This window comes from Mustela lutreola, chromosome 5 (genome assembly GCF_030435805.1).
Source record: "Mustela lutreola isolate mMusLut2 chromosome 5, mMusLut2.pri, whole genome shotgun sequence".
Taxonomy (NCBI): Eukaryota; Metazoa; Chordata; class Mammalia; order Carnivora; family Mustelidae; genus Mustela; species Mustela lutreola.
The window spans coordinates 147548578-147555337 of NC_081294.1; the positions used below are offsets into that span (position 1 = coordinate 147548578).

The following is a 6760-nucleotide window of genomic DNA, read 5'->3' on the forward strand; positions in this document are numbered from 1 at the left end:
AGGACTGGCTTTATGACACCACCACACAAGGCCGCCAAGAGCCTCTCGATATTGCCGCTGGGGAGCGACAGCATGAGATGGCATGCTGAGGTAGAAAGAATAGATCATCTGATGTATTATATTTACGAAGTGTGTTAATAATATCATGTAAAGTCTAAATCAGTTTGGTCAAGTCCCCTGTCACTCAAAACTAAGGGAGGAGGGGTGCTTGGGTGGCTCAGTGGGTTAAAGCCTCTGCTTTTGGGTCAGGTCATGATCCCAGGGTCGGGCTTTCTGCTCAGCAGGGAGCCTGCTTCCCTTCCTCTCTCTCTGCCTGCCTCTCTGCCTACTTGTGATCTCTATCTCTGTCAGATAAATAAATAAAATCTTTAATAAAAAAAAAAGACAACAAAAACCTAAGGGAGGAAAATGGGATCAACTTATAAGGAATGGAAGACTTATGGATCCATCGGCCATCTATTTATAAATAAACATGCATCAATATGCAAAACCCTATGTGGTAGATAAGATGGACCTCTGCCATAATAAATTATTATATTTATTATTATTATAAATTATACTATATTTATAATAATAATAATAATAGTAATAGTAATAAACACAACCACCTTTCCTGACCATTGTTAGTCACAGTTACGCACACTGGACATAATTTGCTCATTTAGTTTGTACAACAGTCATACGTGGTAGTTACTATTCCCATCTCACAAATGGAGAAACTAGTGCACAGACAGTTTAGACAACTTACCCAAGGTCACACAGTGAATACCTAAGTCCAGGTTTGCACCCAGAAATTCTGCCTCCAGAATCCATGTACTTAACCACGGTACTCTGGAGCTAGACGACCACTAAATGATGCAGAAATGAACGCGACCCCTGAAATAGGCTACCATACATAGGGGAGTTTTAGGGAAATCTAGAAAAGAAGATCCCCTCCGGGTAGGGAACAGGAGCACTGGGGTCTCAGCCAAGGCTTCAAGGAGGATGTAGCATTTGTGCTCAACCTTGAGAAAGGATGTGTTTGGGAACAAACGTTGGCGATCTCTGCGTAGACACGATGCCATCTTAGAAGGAACGGAGAAAGCACAGAGCTTGCCGAGGAATGATGAACATCCAGGTAAAGAGTTCAAGGGGAATCATGTGATGTAGGATTGAAGGTGGTTTGGGGAGAGGAGGTCATGCATTTTATATTGCAAAATAAATCTTCTGAGCAGACCGTGGGGCTCATTGAGGTCTGACTCTCTCACCTAGACGCATATAAATGGCAGGATGCAGGATATGACAGCATCTGCTGGGGACACGAGGAGATATGAGAGGGGTTGGGGGCACCTGGCCATACCCTTTTTGCTGTCACTGCAAAACGCTCCCAGGGAAACGGAACTTTTTATTACCAGGGCTGGAATGGGCCCAAGCCGATGTCCCCAACTGGCTCAGTTCCCTTTTTACAGTGAAGTGTCACCATGTTCCAAGGAGAAATGATTTGATCGTAGCAGATGGCTGTTCGGGCTGGCTGGGGACCAGTCTTTTGCCCTGTCCTGTGCCCTCCCTACTGGAGATGGATGGCAAGCCTTCTTAAGTTTCATGGCTGGTCCCACTGCAGCAAATACTGTTCTCAGGACAATGCAATCTCCGGCCTTGGGGCTCCAGGCAGAGTGACACCCCCTAAAGTAGGGCTAACCTGTCACTCCTTTGGCCAGACAAGGCAGGTGCGAAGGGGGAGACACCCCCCCAAAGCCTGGAACGTAGGGCGCAGCCTGCAGCTCTGGTATCATTCAGGGCGGGAAGACGTGCCCAGGTGGGGGTTGCAGCCCTTCTGAAGCAGAGGGGGCCTGGCTAGAAAGGCCGAGAGGGAAGGCGTGGCATGGCTAAGCAGGACCATCCTGCTAGGCTCTGGACTGTTCATTGGATTCGGCATCTCACTTCAGTGAACAGATGGTAATCAGATAGCATCAAATGCTTCCACTTCCTCTGGCTTCTCCTTCCTTGTCCTCAAAAGAGTTCCAAGTTCCTTTCTTTTGTTTTGTTTTGCCTTTTTTTTTGTTTCCCCCCTTTACCAAGGAAATTAGACAAAGCAGGACAGAGAAAGCCTGGACACAGTGTGTGTCGGGGGAGGGGAGGCACACTGTCTTTGCAAGAAGGGAGGCTGGCAGGTTTTTTCCGTTCGGCTTGGATCCGTGGCTGAGGGAAAGAATCCTCCGAGCAAGGAGCAACAGGGTTTCTGTTCCCAGGCACAGAACCATCGTGGGCAAATTAATTAGGCTTCTGCTCTCAGATGAGATCTTTCTCAGGGCAGAGTCCGATGGCATTGAGAAGGCAGCTCGGAGAGGCATCTCCTCTAATGAATTCTTCATCCGTGCCTGGGAACATAAAGCATTTTCTTACATGTTTGTTTGTCAGACATCTTGGGTACACAGAGGTGAGACAGGGGGAAACACACACACACACACACACACACACACACACACAACCAGAACCCAAAATAGCACAGCATTGCGTGAGAAGGATGATAAAATTATGGCACTCTGGTGACAGATGTGGAGGTTTCATTAACCCAGCATCTTGGGAGGTTTACGGTTTTCATTCTTTTCATCTGTGTCCCTTTGTTTTCCTCCTGTAAATATAGACACTGTTGTATATTTGACTTCCTTTGTGGATGTTTTTCCTCATCTCAACCTGCCTGGGATCCACCCAGCCTTGTTGCTCAGGAGGGCTGTATCTGGCCCCTCGGGAAAGTGCCCTCCAGCGCTGTGTCCCAAGGGCCAACTCCTATGCAAATGTTTGTGGTCCCAGCTGGTGCCAGCAGCTCCTCGTTGGAGGACCAGGTCCAGCTGCTGCCGCTGCTTTGAAGGCATATGCATCCGGTGAATCTCGGGAAATGGGATTCTTTAATGATCAGGCTGTTCCTCCAGTGGTGGTCATCTGCATAAGCAAGTCCCACCACTTCCCAGTCACGATCTGAACAGCCCAGGAGAGACAGGGAGCGCCGGGCGCCCCAGTCCCTCTCCTCCGTGATGGGGATTTTCAGGGTCCACACTGACTCCATGCACGTGAACTCTCATAGGCAACAAGGTGTGGCCAGCACCCTACCTGCTGGTAGGAGGGTCCTCAAATGTAATCTATACCCCCTGAGTTCAGGCTGTGTTGAATCAGAGAAGCAGAACCACTGGGGTGATTTCCCAAGGAAGGACCTGTAGAGTCTGCAGGGGCTAGCTGCATGCTGGCCTGGGCTGGCCGTGCAGTCGGTGAGTGACTAGACGTCAACCAGGCCATGAGGTGAGAAGAAAGCAGTTGCGGGTGACAGCGAGAACAAACCAGAACCTGCAAAGGCGAGCTGAGACTCACACGACAACCGGACTCCACAGGGAACCCTCTTGTTACCCTGATGCCACGGGGGACCTGCAGCAGATGCTGGCCCCCCGTGCTGCAGAGCTGGACTTGGAGAAGCTATAGGAGGTCTGGTGGGAGCTCGAAGGCCCCCAGAGCCAGGGGCTGCCCCACACCCCCTGGCTGAGCTGGCGGGATATACAAGCCAACAGGGTGGCTGGCACCGCACACTCTGTTTGGAGCTGGAGAACTCCGGTTCTTGCTCTACCTCCCGCTTCCCAATTTTGGTCTCACAAGGCCAGGACTCACTTGGAACCATACGGGACAGGGAAGTCAGGGGACTGGAGCGCCCATTTCGCTAGAGGGCAAACCAGCCTGAATCAAGTTGTCCAGAGCGTGGTGACCCCTCCACGCCCCTCACCCCCGCCCATGCAAGAACTATTGATCCCGGCGCTGAGCGTGTGTCCTCATCCTCGCGTGTTTTGGCCCCGGCCCCGGCCCCGGCCCCGCGCCGAGAAGGTGCTTGGTCCATTGCAGACACAATCCCGACACCCTCTGGTCTTCTGGCCAGTTTTCAGCCCTCCCAGCATTTTTACGGCAGTCCGTGCATGAGCCGGCATTGGCTGAGCACCTCTTTTGAGCCAAGCCCCTGGGCTGGGTGGTGAGGAAAATGCAACAGAGCAGGAAGAGCCCCTTGTGCGCCCTCTGGCTTCAGAGGCCACGGTGGCTTCATCGGCTGCTAATTAGGATCGCTGTGTTACACTGCGTAAGAGCCAAGTGGTGCTAGTCAGTGTTCCAGGAATCCTTCCGGGGGACTTGGGGGAGGCTCCCCCATAGGAATGGGACTTCTACCTGTGCGCGAGGACAGACAGAGACAGGAGGGAGGAGAGGAGGACACAGGCAAAGGAGCAGAGGTCAGAGTTCAGGAGGCCCCAACCAGGCTGGCTAGAGGACTGTGTGTACGGGATGGAAGGCAGAAAGTCGGGGCTCACACATCAAGGGACGTGACCGACCCCCCCGCCCCCCCCACACTGCCTGAGCTCCCCCAGCATTGGGAATGGAACATGTGAGCCTGATGCTCTTCTGGGAAGAAGAAAAATAGCAGATGCTCACTCAGGGCGGGTACAATATGCTGGTGCTGGTACACGATCACTGCCTCCCAAACCGAGCCTCATGGAGTCACTGTCCTCACCGAGGGACCAGGAGCCTGAGTCTCAGGAGATGAAGTCCTGTGCCCAGCCACTAAGTGGCCAAATGGGGATCTGTTTTCCTGCCTGCGCTCACAGCCCCATCCCGCAGACGCACAGGGACCGCCCACGGTCGATGCCATCTTCCTCTCTGACAGCTTCGGGGCCGCCCAGGGCCAGGCCTACAGTTCCAGGTAGAGCAAGGAAGATGTTGTTGTAGATGCTGAGCAGCCTATCGACCAAGAGACTCCCGAGGGTCTGCTTCTGTCCTGCGATTCCAGCTCCTGCGAGGGTAGGAAACACTTAGGGATTCAGACGGGCTAAATTATAAGAGAATTCTGCCACCTAAGAGAGTGGCTTTCTCTACCTGGGAAGCCGAATGGGCAAGAGAGCCCACACTGCGGGGTAACCTGTGTTTATCGTGCAATGTGCACCTGCTACCTTTTTGTTTTTTATTTTATGGGGCTCCCCCATACCCGGGTAAGATTATAGGCCTCCTTTGCAGAAAAAAAAAAAAAAAAGGGCTTTTCAGTTGGTAAGTTACAATGCACTCTGCACTCGTTAGTGTCAGTAATGATAATGTGCACCCAGAGAGCCCACTCCTGCCCCCCAAGCCCAGAATGGCTCCAGCGAGGAGAGGCCTGCCGAGGCAGTGAAGCGGCAACGGGGAAGGGAGCTCACGCTAGTAAATGTGTCAATTTACTGGGACTCCCTGCAATTTAGAAGCTGATTTCAAAGAAAAATTGCTTCAGGCCTCCGACTCCTTCTGTTGTTGCCAACTGTGGCCCATTTTTACAGCTGACTGACCACGGGCTCGAAACGCGGGGCTCTGGTGGTCCCGGCAGGCCTGGATGGCTCCGTGCTGCCCCCCAGCAGAAGTCTCGAGCATAATTACAGCTAATGGAGGCAGGTCTGGGCAGGCCCGCCCTCGCGTCACCACCACCTGCTTCCCCAAGGACCCTGCCCCGGCTTGTGCGTGCAGCTGTTGCGAATCCCCAGTCAACAGCTGACGTGACTCATTAGAACCTCGCACTCGGCCACGGCAATCCCCTCACGCCTCTGGAAACTTCTCTCTTCTCCCTCATGCACAGAGCTGTCCAAGGCTTTGTGCTGCCTTCCCTCTCTCCCACCCTGCCCTGGCTTGACCTCCTGGCTTAATTATGCTGCCTCAAGGCCTCCACCCAGAAGGAAAATAAACAGTCTGATTTTAGGGAGGGGGACTGGGCAGAGGGGCAAGAAATCCAAGCCCCTCACCGCATATAAATCATGACGGAGGCCTGTTTCCTTGGGAGCTTCAAGGAGTGTGTCTCATTGAAAAATCTATCCCTCTCCTGTTGCCTGAGAGGAGAAGGGGTTACCAGGTTGCTCTGTGGTAATAAGAAACATATTCATCTCAACCAAGTTTCCAGAGAGATTCTGGATTTTGGTTTGGTTCGGTTCTGATTTAGAAAGGGCAGTTGTTCAAACAGTGTTGTTTGGACAGTGTCATTTGTAGTACGCTGTCCCCTTAACAAACCCTCCCAGAACCTACCGAGGGAGGCTCGGTTGTCCAAACGAGAGAGTTCTCTACAGGGCTTATCTCAGGGAGACTGGAGGATGCATTACATCTGCTCAAAGAGAGCCTGTTCCCAGGAAGCGGGTGATCTGGGGGAAGCTTCGGGATGCAGCTTCAGCCAGCGGGGTTATTCTAGGCCGAGGCAAACCATGGTAGGCCAGCAGCAAAGGGACGGATGCAGCCACCTGCCGGTGGGGGGCTCTGCAGACGATCGGGTAGACCAAATGACCTTTCTCCCTGCCTGCACCCCAGCCCTGGGCTCCTTACCTGAACTTTCTTCTTTTGTGAGGACGGCCGACTAGACGAAGGAAGATAACCTTTCCAGACCAATCACGACCTTCCACGGGGACATCTGCGTGCAATTCATACGGAAAGGTCACCCAGAAAATTCCATGGTTGAAGAGCATCCTTCCAAACAACAAATGTGACAATTAAAACAAAGCTCCCTTCTCATGTGGTGGCGCGGGAGCAGCTGGGCTCCAGGATGGCATGGCTGGCCCGGGCTCGTGGCATTTGTCACCTAAGGGAAACAATAGCAGCTCTGTAGGCATTTCTGTCTGAAAGGGCAGGAGCTAGTGCCGGCCGCTCGGTTCAGGCCAACGGGACAGGGGCAACGGGAGGCTTCCCATCAAGACCGCGGGGCAGTGTCACACCTTGCCCAAGCCCCTGGGTTCCTGCCCCTGCCTTGCGGTGT

General features: G+C 52.8%; 1 long non-coding RNA gene across 1 annotated transcript; it reads right to left on the reverse strand.

Annotated features, from left to right (window-relative positions):
- Positions 1 to 609: 609 nt before the first annotated feature.
- On the reverse strand, positions 610 to 6484 carry LOC131831434 (uncharacterized). The gene is made up of 3 exons (XR_009353648.1): positions 6334 to 6484; positions 4438 to 4795; positions 610 to 2357 (listed from the first exon to the last, which is right to left on the reverse strand). It is a non-coding gene; the product is annotated as an uncharacterized LOC131831434 (long non-coding RNA).
- Between the last annotated feature and the right edge of the window lie 276 nt (positions 6485 to 6760).